The sequence below is a fragment of the Lepidochelys olivacea genome (genome assembly GCF_965140295.1).
Source record: "Lepidochelys olivacea isolate rLepOli2 genome assembly, chromosome: 2".
In the NCBI taxonomy this organism is placed as follows: Eukaryota; Metazoa; Chordata; order Testudines; family Cheloniidae; genus Lepidochelys; species Lepidochelys olivacea.
Genome location: NC_140412.1, coordinates 102974248 through 102990984, shown reverse-complemented (window position 1 = coordinate 102990984; position 16737 = coordinate 102974248). Strand labels below are relative to the sequence as shown.

The 16737-nt window shown below is 39.2% G+C and overlaps 1 protein-coding gene across 3 annotated transcripts in view; it reads left to right on the top strand.

The window, feature by feature from the left end:
- MBP (myelin basic protein) overlaps positions 1–16737 on the top strand; it is a 167234-nt gene that overhangs the window by 111539 nt on the left and 38958 nt on the right. The window lies entirely within an intron of this gene.

The following is a 16737-nucleotide window of genomic DNA, read 5'->3' as shown; positions in this document are numbered from 1 at the left end:
TGCTGCAGTGCGACCACACAAGGCACGTTAAAGCGCTGCTACAGAAAAATAATATGAGAAAATATTTCACTATTTTCCAGAAATTTCCACCCCAGAAAACGTTAGCAACCCAGACATGCTCAATCCCTTCCTAAAGCTGGAAATAATAGATGAGCTTTGTAGCATGCCCTGGAAGGCAAAACAATTGAGCCATTTAAGACTGAGGTGAGGAGTGAGTTCCAAAGTTAATAGGCCCTCATGGAGAATGCCCTGCCAGCACCTCCCCCTACTATAATTGAGGGAATTTCAGGCCAAGTATCTCTATAATTATGGCAGTCTCTCAAGTAGGCGGTTCCTGAACCACTGATGGCTTCATAGGTAACACAATATCATCTTCTGTTTCATTGGGTTTTCTATACAATGGATGGATAGATAAAGATATTGGGTTTGACCTATAAATCCCTAAAGGGATTAGGAACGACCTACCCGAGACCACCTGTATTCTCAGCGAATTTTCTTCATTTTCTTTTCTTCATAAGGCAGATTTAAACATCTTTTGGTTGGGGCCACTTTGAACAGGTCTTGTTTAAACACAGTTAAGGAACTAGGTCACAAGCTAGAAGATGTTGTTTTTTAAACTGTGCTTTGGCCTTGTCCAAACTGGCCTATCGGGTAAGTAACCTGAACTGGTTTTAAACTAGTTCCGCTAACATGGTTTTAGCCCCAGCTGCTGCATCTAGACCAGAAACCAGTTGTCCCCTTTTTTGCAACAGTGCAGCTGAACTGGTATTGGCGGTGGTGTAAGCACTGGCATAGACAGGGTTCAAGCATATTCAGCACTGTATTGTGCTTTCATAACACTGTGCTGAAAATGCCCGAGCCCTGTCTTCACTCTTGCATACATCATTGCTGGCGCTGGTGTAGCTGCAATGTGGCTGGAGATGGGCATTCTGTTTTTTAGTGTAGACAAATGTGGATGGATGAGGGTTTTCTGGTCATCAAGACAAATGCGACTGTAACTTAACAAAATGTCTACCATGTGAAAATATACTAATCTGATTTGATCAATAATGAACGATAATGCTGAAGTCTTTTAAAGACTAATGTGGTACCTTTGCATTAGTTTGTATCTTATGACTTAAGGCTAAGTTTTTGTAACAGATATTTTTAGTAAAAGTCCTGGACAGATCACAGGAATTAAACTTTCCCTCTCCTGGTATTGACACCTCCTCATCAATTATTGGGAGTGGACTACATCCACCCTGATTGAATTGGCCCTGTCAACACTGGTCCTCCACTTGTAAGATAACTCCCTTCTCTTCAAGTGTCAGTATAATAATGCCTGCATCTGTAATTTTCACTCAGTGCATCTGAAGAAGTGGGTTTTTCACCCACAAAAGCTTATGCCCAAATAAATCTGTTGGTCTTTAAGGTGCCACCGGACTCCTTGTTTTTGAGGAATTAAACAAAAATGCACGGCAACCTGTGACCTGTCCCTACTGTCACTAAAAATATTCCTGACAAAAGGGGTAGTTGGTTCAGCACCTACTGCTGCTGGGGCTCCTGGGTCCCTCTGGCCCTGGGGATGGGCTACTGTGGGGTCCTCTCGCCCCAGGCAGCTGGTAGCTGCAGGGTCCCCCAGCTGCTGGCTGAGGCTGGGCAGCTGCATGGGGTCTCCGCCCTCCCCCTTCCCCCCCTCCAGTTGGAGGTTGGGAGCGCCAACCCCAGGGCAGAGAATGTCATGGAAGTCATAGATTCCGTGACCTCCATAACGTAATCGTAGCTTTATTTGTGACTGCTCTTGAATGGTGATTTATTGTAGCATTAGCTGAGAAATTATATGGAATTCAAGAAAAACTTAACAAAATTTGTAAATGCTCACATATCTCTCTCTCTCATCTCTCACACCTTTCATTTAAAAATTTCCCAAGAACTTTACAGAAGTCAGTGGGGTTGCATGGATGTAAATAAGGCACAGTATGCCACTGTGTGTATAGGAATGACGAGACATATCACTAAAAAGGCAGCCACCATTCATTAATGAAAACGTATACAATTATATTTTTAAGGGAAAATTGAATGTTTACTTTCAGAGTTAATGTACTTAAATCTTATAAAAATGTACATCTGCAAAACACTTTACACACATTTACTAATTAACCACAATTTCCCTGTGATATAGTAAAGTATGAGTTTTATCATTCCTATTTTGCCACTGGCAAAAACTGAGGTCAAGAGTTTCTCTTCAGTTTTCAGAAAGGCCTGTTTGCAATTGCTTGTACAAAAATGCATTTGCATCCGTGTACCTAATTTGTGTGTTCATTTACTGCAGCATGCATACAAATGAAGTTATCCATCTAAGTAGTCACCAGTTATAGAGCTCGAAAGTGTGTCACTTTCACTAACCAAAGTTGGTCCATTAAAAGATATTACCTCACATACCTTGTTTCTCTCTTATCCTGGGACCAACACGGCTAGAACAGCACTGCGAACACATGATTGCATGGCCATGTAAATTAGGCACTTGTTTTGCATGCATAGTAGCTCACTTGAAGTTCTGAAAATCTGTTTCTGTGCAACTTGCCCAAAACCAAAATCCATGTAAGAGCCTCCATAAATTACTTCAGAGATTCTAGTTCCCATCCTGGGCAATAACGGGACTATAAGTGGCTAGGAGGAACTTACTGGACTAAGAATGGGAAAATCTCTTGAAATTTTTAAATTTTTGTAATAAAACGTTTCATTGTACTCTCGACAGTTAATTCTTCAAACCCACATGAATTTTCTTGCGGTATATGTGTTTGTTACACTGAAGATGAATTTATACATATCTGAAAAGCAAGATAAATTATAAAGGTTGTTTTTTTTTTAAATAGCAGTAACTCCCACTAACTGGTACAAGGCTTGGTACTGTGCAAGCAGTTTCTCACTCTTAGAATGCGGTTACTGAAAAGCAGATATTGTGTGAAGTACCATCGATCACTGCCTCTGTTTTATACAGTTTGTCACCATTGTTCTTCGTATAGCATTGAGTCACATTTAGAACTATAATACAGATTGCAAGTGTTGGGGGCAGGGAAAGGAATGTTAAAAATAACCCCCTTGTTTCTGAAATCATTGAATATCAATATATCTGTGTTTACATAGAAAATATGACTGACTGACATAGCTCTCTCTCATACAGTAGGCTAGAATAGGCTTACTTATATATAATATAAAGGTGCACAATACTTTTTGCAGTGATCGGGAGTGGCACTGAATTTCAAAAGGTTTGCAATACCTGAAGTTAGATTTGAAAGCTTTTAGACAGAAGTCTGAACGCTATGCTTGCCTGTTGATTAGCTAATAAAGTGAATGTGAATCTAGGCTGTACACATAGTTTTGCTTTTCAACAGGTTTTGGATCCCATATGCATCCCCCCTAGTTTATTCTTAGTGAATACCAGATGACAAGTAAATAATTTCTAGTGTGTTGAGTTAAAAGCCTTGCAAGTTGCATTTAACTAAACAGTCTGTTAAACAAAGGTCCAAGAAAATACACCAGGGTCCTACTTCTTGACTTGTTTCTGTAGTGTTTTAGTTGATTTTGATGATTTTTTTTGGCTTCTGAGTCAGGCTGGTATTCTTGCAATACTATTGACCACTTGGGTCTAATTGTATTTATCATCTGGAGGCCTTTTGTCTTATTGTTCTTTCTCAATTTATAACACCCTTGTGGTATGTTCTGGGTTCAGATTTCTCCGTTTATGTTAGATTCAAATTATTTGTCAATATGTGACATTAATTTAATCAAATTATTTTCCGATAGGCTTGCTTTATAGTTTTGGGGTTTTTTGTTTGTTTTTTTTGCCTCTCACCAATGTTGTTTTCCTTCCATTTGACAGATTTTCTGCTTGTTTTGACTGCTTAATTTACCATCACTGCTTTCCGGTATAAATATACTGTACATAGTCTTATTTTTCTTGTACTAAGTCCACCGGGTTAAAAAAACAGTTACTGTGTATACATGCTGTATTTGGGCTCTAAACAATACTTACTATGATGTTCTACATTTGGATGGTGGGTGAGGAGAAGTCATACCTAGCCTGAGAGCCTGAAAAATCTGTTCCTTTTAAAAATGAAGTATTCTTAACCTTGACAAGATAGAGCATCTAAAATGTCTTGGTGGTGATGGTGGATAGGTCTAATTTTGGGAAAGAGTGGTTCTGTGTTCATATATTATAAATGACTAAAGTGATGTTTCCTTCCTCGCCACCCTCCCCCCACCAAGAAAAGTTGCATGCAGATTGACACAAGCTGTCATCTTGCATGGGGAATCCAGTCCTGCTCCCCCTAAGTCAATGAAATAATTCTATTACTTCTAAATTCTAATAATTCTAAATCTCAGTGAAGCAGGATTGGCCCCTGAACACTTACAGCAACATGTTAAATCTCCAACCAAATGATTCATGTTCAGTAAATGCAAACTTGGAGACTCGTACAATTTTTTGTCACATAAAACTTGTAAAATAAAATGATCAGACAGTAAAATAAATATTAAAATAAATAAATAAAAAGCTAAGGCAGCAGTATAAGATCCCTGAGTAATTACTAGAGCAAGATCAGGCCCATGACAGTCTGTAGCTTCTGTAATCAGCCAAGTGGGACCGGACATATTGACAGCAAGTGAAAAAAACTTGGACACCATCCATCCAAAAAAATGAAATCCAAGCGCAATCAAAAGAAAGTGAAGGGAAAAGGAAGAGTTAGCAGTAGAAGAAAGCACTCTCCGGCTAAGTGAAGAGTTAACATGCAGACTTATTAAGCAAGCGGAGATGACAGTTAGAAAAATGTCCTTTGAAAAGCAAACCAGCATTAATTCACAGATTTTAATTCACCAGAGGGAACCATTATCATCCTCTAGTCTGACCTTTTCTCTAACACAGGCCATAGAACTTTCCCATACTAATTAATGACACTCAAAAGTTACAGTGAGCAAGAGGTCGGGGATCAGGGGCAGAAGATTGTGCTCAAGCAAAATATATGCACCGAGGTCATAGAGTGATTTCTTCTAACTTCCAATGTATTATTGTTCTTACCTTGTGTCCTTGCCCTGAAGAGCTTATAGTCTAAAAATTAGCTCACCAGTGGCTGTCACAGGTGCTTGTTACTTATGCAATTACTTTAAACATTGTGGTCACTGCCCTGTGGACACAGAGTTGTGTCTCCAGGATTAGAAATCAGGAAACCTGACCAACTGTGCATCCACTCACCTCCCATGCCACCCCTATTTTCAGATATAAATGGTTCGTTATGCACTGTGGCTGAAATTGACGCCTGCGGAGAGGACCTGTACAAGGCCTATGCACCACTTTTGTTTCACTTAGGCCCTCAAAATAGGGCTCCAGTGAGGCTCAAGTAGCACAAAGGGCTTGTGTGGGCCTAGTTCACTGGAGTGAATTTTACTCTGTGCAAAGAGTGGCAGTACATAGCAGAACCCACCTTAATAATATCCACGGTGGTTTTGCCACTGTGACGGGCACAGAAAGCTTCTATCTACCTCTCTGTACCTTGCTGAAGAAGGGTTGTCCTAAGTGATTGAGATGGTGTAGCTCTATTTTCAATGGTGGCGGGTGGGGGGAAGAGGTAATTTAAATCATGTATAGTGTTAGTAAAGCTTTTGTAGGTTCCTTGGAAAAGGACAAGGTATAAGATGTATTTTGTGGGGGGGTGGGGATGGACAAAGAGTTCTTAAAAAAAAAACCCATCTAGTTGAACAGGAATATATGACCTCTGTGACACCAGCTGCCAGGGAGATCTTTAGAGCTGATAATGGGAATGTAATTAGAAGATGGACTGTGGCTATTTATAGACATGTTATGGACTGATACTATAGAATTAGAAGGCATTGTGTGAAATGTTCATGTAACATCTCTAAAGGAGGCCAGTACCACAGGAATAGATCAGAAATCCAGCTCTTTAACTTTGCCTAAATGTAGACTTACACAATAGCCGAGTGACACTTCTGAAGAGTGCACAATTTAAACAAAGAATATGTTCAGAAAGTACACTGTGTGCCTAGTAGGCAGTTGGTAAGACTGGACAAACAATACACAGTTTATATCCACATTTACATTTAAACAAGGGAACATACAAGGTTTCCATGACAATTTAACCCTTAGAATGTTACTGAACTTAATTTCCAGGTGGGTTATGCTTAAAAATTAGGTATGTGGGAGGGGGAGATTGGGGTCTCCTCAGAGGAAATGGGGATGAATGTACTGGTTCTACAGTCAGGAGGGATTTCAGGGCTGGGCTGTTGCACGCATAGGGATAATCTGGAATGTTGTCTTGAAGAGGCTTGTGAGAAGATTCTTCCATATGGTGGGGATCAAGATTTTTGTGGGAGTAGTTAAACTGAAAGGAAGTGAGATTGGGATAAGAGTTTATTGGGATAGTTTGGAGAGTACATTGGGACCAGGATTTTAAATGGGAAGAGGTGGCAGGAAGGATTGGCAGATGGTGGGGAGGTCAGAACAGAGACTGGCTGCTTGTGATGGGAGAGTAGCAGAAGGGATTGAGAGACTGGAACATTGCATATTGTACTTGTCTTCAGGTTGGGGAGACTTAAATCCAAACATTTAATATTATGCACATAGGATTTTGTAGTTAGTGATAGACATATTTTTAGAATCTGCTGTACCCTATGTAAGTGCTTTGATTCCCTGTTCTATGGGAAGAAATTGATTTCAGGAATACAGGCAAGTTTATTGGTATTGAGTTTTGAATGTTTGAATTAATGTTTCTTTCTCTTGCCTTTTAGTCATCAAAACAAATAGTCCTCTCTCTCTGTCTCTGATATTGCTCTTTTCAAACATTTCATTCCCAGCCCTCTTCTATTATTTAAATTCTTTCTGTAGAACATTCTGTTTGTCCTAGGACACTGCCAATTTTGATCAGCTCATAGCTGGTTTAGCCATTCTGTATTCATTGCTCCTTTTGTTGTAATTCCCTGTTTGTTTTCAGGTATTGTCCCTTCTGATTTTTAGGACTGCACTGAGGCCACTGTAAAGAGATTGACTCCTGCCTAAAATAAATTAGGGAGATAGGCTTTATATCTAACATACCTTTTTCTTAGGCATCCAGACATTTTAAATCAAATTTAGTATCAGTTGTTGAGACATCTGAAAAATGTTGCCTCAAATATTAAATCTTTCTATAGAGGAAATCTCAGTTGTTTTTTTCTCCTACTATATTCAATATTTTCAGAAATCCTTTAAATAAACATTGTTATGCGGGGAGGGAAGGGAAGGGAGAAGAGAATAGAAGGAGGGTAGATTTAAAATATCCCCTATATTACCTTCAGAATTGTTAGGTTACAAAGAGTCTTCTAGATTTTAAAAATCTTGGGAATTTTTAAACCATCAGTGCTGAGAACTTTAACAAAACATGTACACTTTAACAAAATACCCACTGTTAGTGGTAGGACTTGGAATATTTTTGTTCCGTCTGCTCATTCTTCAAAAGCAATTAACAAAGTCTATTTCCAGAGCTATGCTGACAGACTTGATTATGGAGCTACCAAACAAAGAAATCTTGACAAGCCAGGTAGGGCACTATGGCAAAAAAAACAAAAGAAAACCCCCCCTATGTCCCTCTCCCTTCACAATAGTCAATAGAATGCAAAATGGGCCATATACTGCGGTGCTTTGCTCTTTGTGGGTCTGTGTGGAGAGGCATTTTAAAACATGCTGGAATGGATAATAGAAACCACCCAGTGGCCTGATGGAGAGGAATCTACACCGCTTGCCCCAAACTCATTTCTTCAGTTTGGTCACGAGTGACAGCATTTGCCACAATATGTGTAGAATTTAGCTGTAGACGCAACAGCCAGGTAACTTCAACTCAATTCAAAATACAGAACAATCCCCTCCCCTACTTTATTTAAAAAAAAAAAAAGTATAAAATCAATAAGTATTTTCAAACTTCTAAGAGCAAAACTAAAAATTCAAATACTATTAAAAGTTACCTGACTCTCTTTTCAGAAGGCTGATCTATGGAATACGGTTTGCCTGTTTGTTTTGTAGTTTTCCACAGCTCTACCAATGGTCTGTCCTCTGTAAGCAGAGGGAGGCATCTCAGGTCTCAGTAATGGATGTAGTATATATTTCTTGCATATATCAAATATACAAAGAGTCATAGCAACATAAATCTTTTATGAAGGAAGAAAATGTCAGGATTCCAAGAGGAAATAGCCCATTTGCTGTAGGAAAGCAATAAACAGTGAAGGGGGCTTAACCTAGTTTTATAAAACCTGGAGTTATTCTGTGTTTTTATGGACTGAATGCAGTTAGGGATTGAGAGATCCCCATTTTCAGTTCTGTTTCCTTGTTTCCTTCCCCCATCTATCCAAAGTGAAAATTTTAGTTTGAAGTGCAGTTAATCTAAGAAACATTGCTGATCTGGGATTAGATCAGGAAACTGTCTGATGGCTGGGGAATCAGCTAAATACGCTAAACTGTGCTCTTGAACAAATGTACAGTCTATAGTTTTGTTGCTGTGCACAGTCACTATTAACAAAATGTTTAAGTTGTTCATTACTAGAACTGTAGAGTGTACTGGACTTTTCTGGAATGAAGGACTCTTAATCCAGAGAAACCCATTGAAGAATCTTTATGACCAAAAGGGTATAGTACTTATTTAAATGAAAGTTTTTAAACACTGGTAATACCAAAAAACCACTGACACCCCAATGTATATCTGAAATGTGCATGAAAAATCCAAGCATGTCCATTTCCACTTACCCTGAATATAACATACAGCTACCTAGTATTGTATGCCACCCTCTCTCCTGCACTTGGGCAGTGCGCAAATGTACATTATTCTGAGCTAGTGTATTTTTCCTTATGTCCGCTTTTATGCAGAAAGCATTTTAGAGTTTGAACTTTAATGTGACATCACAAAAAGGATGACAAATGTGAGTTTCAGTCCTTTAAATGTTTCAGAGTTGTAGCAGTGTTAGTCTGTATCGGCAAAAATAACGAGGAGTCCTTGTGGCACCTTAGAGACTAACAAATTTATTTGGGCATAAGCGTTCGTGCTTTAGAACCCACTTCATCAGATGCATGGAGTAAAAATATAGGAGCAGGTATAAGTACATGAAAGGATGGGAGATTGCTTTACCAAGTGTGAGGCCAGTCTAACGAGATAAATCAATTAACAGCAGGATACCAAGGGAGGAAAAATAACTTTTAAAGTGGTAAGAGAGTGGCCCATTACAGACAGTTGACAAGAAGGTGTGAGTAACAGTAAGGAGAAATTAGTACTGGGGAAATTAAGTTTAGGTTTTGTAATGACCCAACCACTCCCAGTCTCTATTCAGGCCTAATCTGATGGTATCCAGTTCACAAATTAAGCCCTCTACACCAACATTCCACACAAAGATGGACTACAAACCATCAGGAATAGCATCCCCAATACCATCACAGCAACCTGATGGCTGAACTTTGTGACTTTGTCCTCACCCACAACTACTTCAGATTTTAAGATAATTTATACCTTCAAGTCAGCGGGACTGCTATGGGTACCTGCATGGCCCCTCAGTATGCCAACATTTTTATGGCTGACTTAGAACAACGCTTCCTCAGCTCTCGTCTCCTTACACCGCTGCGCTACGTTGATGACATCTTCATCATCTGGACCCATGGGAAGGAGGCCCTTGAAGAATTCCACCAAGATTTCAACAATTTCCACCCTACCATCAACCTCAGCCTGGACCAGTCCATGCAAGAGGTCCACTTCCTAGACACTACAGTGCCAATAAGCAATGGTCACATAAACACCACCCTATACCGGAAAACTACTGACCACTGTACGTACCTACAGCCAGTCTTCCCTGGGGCTGTAGCGAGAATGTTGCCCATCATGCGTGGAATGACCTTCCAGAACCAGTTACTGTAGTCCTCTCTCTTGCCTCATTCAAATACCTTCTGAGAACTCACTTATGCTGTGAAGTCTAAGGTGTTTTTAAAAAAAAAAAAAAAAAAAAAAAAAGGCCATGTCCTCCCATCTTACTGCCAGAATAACTTCAGATATTTTTCTTAACATTATGCATTAAACTTACATAAAGATGGCTTATTTAGAAAAAAAAATGTGGCTATGTGGGAAATACTTCCAAAAAGTAATACACAGATTATTTTTGAATAGTTCAATCGTTCCTTAGTTACTTTCTTGTGCTTGTCCATCTTAAAAGCTATTAATTGAATATCCTGTAACTTGTTTTGATGCCGGCAAGGTTTGCAATCTGGCTGTTCTATTACAAGGTCAATAATGCAGTGAGACAGAGAGAGAGAGCGAGAACATGTAAGCATTTGTTTATTTAATACAAGTCAATCAAACTATTTCTGTAAGAAATTCTGTTTATTCCAATAAGCAACTCAATCTTGCAATATAAAATAAGAGTATGATAATTAAACACTGTAAATGATGCCCCTTGCTCACTTTTATGTGTGAAATATTTTGGATAAATAAAAAATATATGTTCTGTTAACACAAAGCAACAATTCTGTTTGAAGCTGGTGGGTGGATAAAATTCACTTGTTTAAGTTTTTAAAAAAATCTTTGCGGGTTGTATGGAGAGCTGCCACATGCCTCTCATAGATTCCAAATATATGCCATGGCAAATCCCACTAGCTTCAACCACAGGCTTGTTCGTTTTCTGTGCTCTCCTTTGTAACTCTAAGCAAACAGTGTCAATGCCAGAAGTATTTAGAAAATAAGGAGGATATGCTACAGACCAGGCCTACGCTTCAGAATTCCACTGTGATATCAGCCACCCTGTGGGCATCATTTTAGAGCTCATTGTAAGTTAATAGCGGACATAGTGAACTAACCATGTGAAACAATGCAGAATGCTTAAGGTTTCCTGCAAGCTAGTTATTTGGAATTTAATCTAAGATGATGACTTGGTTTTAATTACAGAATTAAATTTTAAAAAAATCTTTACTTTTCCCCCAGGGACTATGTTTTAACTTTTTGAACGCCTATTTTACTTAAAATAGTAAGTGAAAGCTAGAATGTGTTTCCCCAATACAGCCAAGAGGCAAATGGAAAGTTCCAAGACTCTTTTCTGGCTATTGTGGTCTGTGCCTGAGTATTTACAATTGCATGCTTTGTTTACACGTAGATGGTCAGTGCAGTTATGTAAAGGCATTTTTCATTTTACTTGATGGAACATTTTCCCATAGGACTCTCTAATTGTAATAGAGTTTGTAGTAGCTAATGTGATGTTCTGCGTTGGATTTGCAGAAGAATACATAAGTCTTTACTGTAGAGCATATTTAATTGTTTTGGAAAACAGTTCTCAAATAACCTCTGCACAGGGGTCATATACACTTTTTTTTTTCATGCTGTTTCCTGCTCTTCAACTGAGGAGTGGTGGTATGTGCATCTGTGCATGTGCACGTTCTACTTCTATAGTAACTGTAAAGTAATTTTCACTAACTCTGCAGTATGCCCATCTCTGCTCTCTAGAAGAGTGTCCTTATGAGCTGTAGTGGAGGTATATGTATAGTCGCTCCACAATTATTTCAAATATCCATGGGAATGCAAATCTCTCTGCTTTGCTTGGCTACTGCCCTCTGAACTTCCCCTGTTTGGAGTTTTGAGGGCAGCAGCCAAACAGCGTAGAACAAGAGGATATTAACTACATTTCACAAACAGTAATTTGAAGGTACTACCTGTGAATTGCAAGTCTTTGGAGTTTATTGCAGGATATGGTTATTCTGACAGAGATTTAAAGGGCTCTTACATTTTCATGTAATTAACCATTCTGAATGAAAACCATAGTGGCTGATGTTGTTTGGTGAAATTTCTTCTATTGGATAGGATTTGTCAAGTAAGAGGGGAAAAGGCTATCAGTGCTGATAAACCAAATCAAGAATTCTGATTCATTTTAATTCCATCGCTATTATTTAAACTGTGGTAGTTTCCAAATGATCCTTTCAGGAAGAGAATGAGCAACACTATACTAGGTCCTGTGTAGTATGACGTGGTCCCTGCCCCAGGGAATGTACAATGTGTCTGTATGCCAGTTTCGTGGAAACTGATCTTCCTGTACAATCTGCTTAAGGTACAGCCCTCAAATATGAAATCTTATCAGTATGTATGGTCATGTTATGTTCAGTTTGCTGATTACCAATATCAGAAAGAGACAAGGAAAGAATAAAACTGTAAAGTTTTTTTCTTTAAAAAAAAAAATATCAGTTTCCCTGTTCCTGCTCAGCTGCACATCGCCAAAAACCCTACTTTCTATTTTTAGTCAATTTAATTTTTTATTTCATAAATCTTAGCTGGGTTTTACTGTTTAAAATGGAAAAACAAATGAAGCCTTGCTAATTAATATACTAAATGGTGTGTCGTAGCAATAATTCCCTCAGCATCACCCTGTATAGTTAGCAACTTATTTTTATAAGAGTGTTAATGTTCTATGAGAAATTCATCTAATCACTGCCATCCTCAGACCATTAACTGGAATGAGTTTACTATGATGACAGTACCTTATTGCACTTACGTACAGTTATGTGCTGAAATATTTTGAATGGCACATTTTATTTTTAGCTGAGAATCATTGTAGGCAAAAAAATAAATAAATTCACATTTACAATGATATCACATGCTGACTGCCAACAGCTTTTTTAGACTTGAGCTAAATACTTTGTCACTTGACACTCTCCAAATAATCCAACATGGTTATTGTTTTTAAATAGATGAATACAAGTTAAAGTAGAGGTTGATATGTAGCCATTACCCCAACTTGCTTGTAGCCTGGGATCCTTCAGAAGAAAGATATGACCTAGAAGGATAGATATCAAGTGGCATTAGTTTGAATACTCAAATATACCGTAGATGTGGAATAAAATTTTATTTTTTTCCTTTGCTATGAGTACTTCAATGTCATCTTGAATCCAAAAGGGAACAATTTAAACTCTCAAAGCATCAAAAAAGGGTGACCGTTTATTACACAGGAGATATACTAGTATGACAGCTTTTCAGCCTAGTGCTGGAGCAAAATCTCCAGTGACTTCAGAAATGTTCATACTGAACAGAATGCTCAAGGACCCATGCATGTTGGTGCTATTTGTGCAAATAATCTGTAGAATTGAACAAGTCAAATGCCCTCAGATGGCTGGCCACTTTTAAATAATGAAAATCTTCTTTATTGCCCAAAAGACTTTGGAGGAGGGAAGGAAAAAAGAAAAATAGGAGAGGCTTTACACAGAAAAATCTTCCACAGAATCTAGTATTCTTTACAAAGCAAGCAAGGTAAATAGCACACTTGCTGTATGTCATTAGTCAATCAGTCCAACTATTACTGTCTTATCCTACCTATCAGACAAACCTTATATTTCCAGCAGTGATGCACCCTGGATCCTAGGATAGGGGGGTCTAAACTTACTCCCAGCATGACCCCTGTGTCAGGGACTCTTGGGGGGGGGGGGGAATTCACAGACCCAAGTTAGGTGCCCATGCTCTCTGTACAATGCAAGGGGAGAATTAGGCCTTTTAAAAAGGGATTCATGAAGCCAGCACACTTAAGTTAGCCAGTAAGAAATGCCAAGAATAAGGGTCTGGCCTAAGCCACAACCCTCAAAGGGAGTTAGGTGCCAAACTCTGGGCCATAGGGAGGTACCTGCTCCACTGTGGATTCACAGCCATGAAACTTCTCTCTGGAATGGCAGAGCAGGGTTTTTTGATCTAAATGTTTGACTTCGGTGCCTCAGTCCCCCATGTGAATCCCACCTACTAGTCACCACTAGAGATTTATTGTACCGATATGAAAGAAACAGCTTGCCGCTATCTGTCCACCAGGCCAATAATAGCTGTTCTGTAGGTGAGCATGTCAGGCTTTATTTTATGAAAAAAACTGTTAAAAGGAAACCCTACTGCAGAAATGATTTGTGTGGTCAAGGAAAATTTTTCCACCATAGAAAAGGTGCAGTTGCAAAATTTTCACCAGGACTTTTTCTTCGGTTTTGAGAATTTCATCCATTTTCTCACGTTTTTCATGCAGAAAGTGAGATTTAGCCCAAGAAAAGGGCAGGCATTGTCCATTTAGAGCAGTGCTTCTAAGCCTGCGGGCTGCTTGTGGCCCAATCAGCATGCAGCTGTGGCCCATGTGACATCCTCAGGGCCATACAGGTCATGTATATATTGTGTAGACGCAGCCTACATAAGACACACACAACTGCGTATGTGGCCCACAACAGTAAATAGGTTGAGAACCACTGGTTTAGAGGAATAGTACTTTTTCATATGTCAAAAAGAAGAAAGTTTCAAGTGCTGCAATCACTTCCTGAAATCAATGGGCTCTTCACTGATTGTCTCCCAGGGAAGCAGATTGCTAATCATGTTAAGAGAGAACCTTTCAACATCCCTGCATGATAGCTTTTACTGAAGTTCAGCTATGGTTTATTTGCTTGTACTTAAATTGGCAGAATTTAATAAAGAATAGCTATCTAATCTATCATTAGTTTTTATGGAAGTGAGACTTTTAAGTCCTCAGTCATTGTTTCATTTAAGATTTGGGTGTGGGCTTTCTACCTGTACATATCATACAAGTGGACACATTGTGCAGTATATTACACACCTACTCTGGTATGAGGACACGATATGTCCATACAAAAATGCTTTGAAAGTTCTGTATGACTCAGTGTCTTTTCTGATCCTCTAAAGTTCATATTCTTTTTTTTTCTTGATGTCTTAAGACAGTTCTAAGTTAGAAAGGCCCTGAATGGATTGGTACAGCTCTGACAGATTCCTCTCTTCTCAAATTCCATCATTATGCTCCCCCAGAGCTAGATATGGCAAACCTAACAATTCAAAGCAAAGGTTCATTAAAAGCACCCATGAACTTCATTTACTTTCCACCTTAAACAATTTTTTATTCCTGGACTCAGTCCTTTAGCATTCCTAATTTGAAAAATCCACCTTGTTTCTTATCTTCCCCTCCCCCACCCGTCCCCAACAGCTCCTTCCTTTTCAATGTGGGGGTGAATGGGAAAAGAGAGTGCTCCTCTATAATCTCTTCTAGGAGATGAGCAAAATCCAGAAGGTCCCACTGGACACTGCTGCCTCTAGAGTAAGCTATGAACTTGTTAGGGACTGAGATGCCACAGAGAGCACTTCTATGTTTATTGGCATTTTACATTGTTTTTTGGGACTTCTCAGCTCTAGAGTGAGATAATTACCCAGTCCAGAGGTAGTGTTGGCACCTAGTAAAGGCAGGTCTCACTGTTGCAAAACTCTGAGAAGGCAGCCTGCTTGCCTGTACGCTCCCTCCCCCCGCAAACAGATTTTCTGAAGATCTGAAAGAAGTAGGCCTACTTGGCCTGTGCCCAGACTTTTTGAAAGGGGAAAGAGGCCACCTGATTGCCCCTCCGTAGGGAATCCTATGTGGCATGAAATTCAGCCCAACTTTGCCAAATGGTTGACACTTTTTTGGAGACCTGGGCTGAGTTTTGTGCTGGCAGGAAAAAATAAAGGCAAGATGAATTGCACCTGATTTTGGGTTTCACATAGCTGTAATCATTATTTGCCATTGATAGACATTAGATTAACGTAACTGGATGTCATGCTCAGCAGCTTGTATTCCTGATAAAGTGCTATTCTTCTCTAAAAATGACCACACAAAAGGTAAAATCTATGAGGTGGGGGTGTCTGTCAAGACTACTTCATGGGCTTTTTTCCCCCCTGCTTTTCATTGGTGTTAGCCTCGCAGAGCCAAAACAGTGTGAGCTGGATTGTTCGTAGTGAAATGTGGAGGGGCGGGGAGGGGCTTGTGTAGCAAGTAATTTATTGCTGGGCCAATCTCTCTTCTGTTACAACTCTGCAGCCCTCCAGTGCCAGAGGGTAGAACTGGGCATGGAGAATCTTTACCTGTGGATGGTGCATGAGCCAGAAAGCAACCAGCCTGACTTTTAGATCTTAAAAGTTGTCAGGGCCTAGCAGTTAGAGAAACCATCTTTTTACTTGTCAGTAGATCAAATTAGATCTAGCATTATTTAGACATTCTAAATATGGAATACCAGGATGCCATTTTACAGTCGGAGTAGAACTATAAAAGGAAAGTGAAAAACTAAAAATGGCACTGTCAGGCTCTCTTTCACATGAAAGTTTGCAGCAGTAAGGCTAGGCAAATCAAACTCCATATCAGCTCTAAAAATGAAGCTGCTCTTTAGCAACAGTAAAAAAATCCTTTCCATCAGAACTTAGCCATTCTTTGTTTTTTAATGCAACAAGCAGAGCAGAATCAGCTCATTTTTCCATAGCTGTAGTCAGCACATTGTTAACAGAAGTAAAAGCATCTCTGTTGGTAGACCAAGTAGTTATGACCTCAAGACAGTTATGTTGAATAAGAGGGTGCTATTTTTATATCGTATACTGCCTTAACTGGACTTTAAGGAGAAACATGCCAAATGATTCACTGGATCTGTTCTTCACTCTGTTTCACCAGATTTATGTCAGAACACTTCCACTCTAGTCAAGAGTGTTACACAATCACAAGTCTGGTTTCATCGAGTGGGGAATCAGGCCCTTTCTTTGCCATTCTTTTATTCTGTATAGGTTCTTATATCACCCTCATAACCTTCCACTAGTACATTAAGTCACTAGTATTTGTCTTACATGGTTTGTTCTTTCTCATCCTCTCCCCTGGAGGAGAATTGTGTATGCAGTGTAGTGTTTGAGTAGGGCTTTTATTATTATTTTTTGTTTAAATATA